At 37.8% G+C, this 1,039-nt stretch overlaps 1 protein-coding gene across 1 annotated transcript in view; it reads right to left on the bottom strand.

Annotated features, from left to right (window-relative positions):
* The window catches only part of LOC106810878 (tyrosine-protein phosphatase non-receptor type 23-like), a gene marked incomplete in the record, with an annotated part of 17,831 nt that overhangs the window by 3,136 nt on the left and 13,656 nt on the right, over positions 1-1,039 (bottom strand).

Raw genomic sequence — 1,039 nt, 5'->3', positions numbered from 1 at the left:
TATATATATATATATTAGTCAGAAATAGCTAAACGAGCCAGGTCAAACAGAGGTCAGGAGGACATAGACCTTATCTGCGTTAGTAGCACATGCTAGGAGCACGCACGTAGGAGCTTGCCTAGCATGTCGTATAGAGACTGTGTGCGCGTCGAGAGAGGCATAGGGGCCTATACACGTCTGTGTGATATACGATGAACCGCGCGGGCCCAAGCAAATATTTCTACCAGGGCGAAAATTTCAGAAAATGTTAAGCGTGCATGCTATCTATGGGCACGGCGTATTTACGGGAAGTTATTTAGCATATACTGTACAGCATTTTTCGTATGGAGATATTTTCGGACGCGTTTTCGGCTCACCGTGGACGAAATCCTCGGTGGGGTGTCTCGTGCCTGGGTGCGAACTGGACGGCTTGCTGTTGAAAGTCGCCTTGTTTGTTAAGATGCCACCTAGCGATGCGTGATCGACAACAACAACTTTTTTAAAATTTAATTTAACTTTTTTAATTAACATTTTTTAATTAACTTTTTCAATTTAACTTATTTTCAATTTAATTTAACTTAATCGCCTAATCTTAACCTAACCTTAACTCCGCACATTATTGTTATATGTATTGTAGGTATTTGCATTATTATATGTGTATGGTTAGAAGTGTTATTGTATGTTATATTTGTACCCTTATATGTATATGCAATATACGGTGTGCAATTTCACATGTTTTATATATTAAATCAAAATTTGCACTTAACTGATTGAATAAATGGAGCCAACAATGACAAAATAGAAATTCCAATGAACAATGAGACAATGCAGGTCCAAGAAGACCAACATAGACTTAGTAGAGGATTACAGTTATGGTTGCCTGGCCATATTCCAAACCCTAATTCTAACCATTACCTTAACTATAACATTCAATCTAACCCTAACCCTAATTCTAACCATTACCTTAACTATAACATTCAATCTAACCCTAACCCTAATTCTAACCATTACCTTAACTATAACATTCAATCTAACCCTAACCCTACCCCCACCCAACCCT

Source organism: Priapulus caudatus, unplaced genomic scaffold, assembly GCF_000485595.1.
Source record: "Priapulus caudatus unplaced genomic scaffold, Priapulus_caudatus-5.0.1 Scaffold482, whole genome shotgun sequence".
Classification (NCBI taxonomy): Eukaryota; Metazoa; Priapulida; class Priapulimorpha; order Priapulimorphida; family Priapulidae; genus Priapulus; species Priapulus caudatus.
Note: the sequence above shows the minus strand (reverse complement) of the source record. Positions and strands in the feature narration are given on the sequence as shown.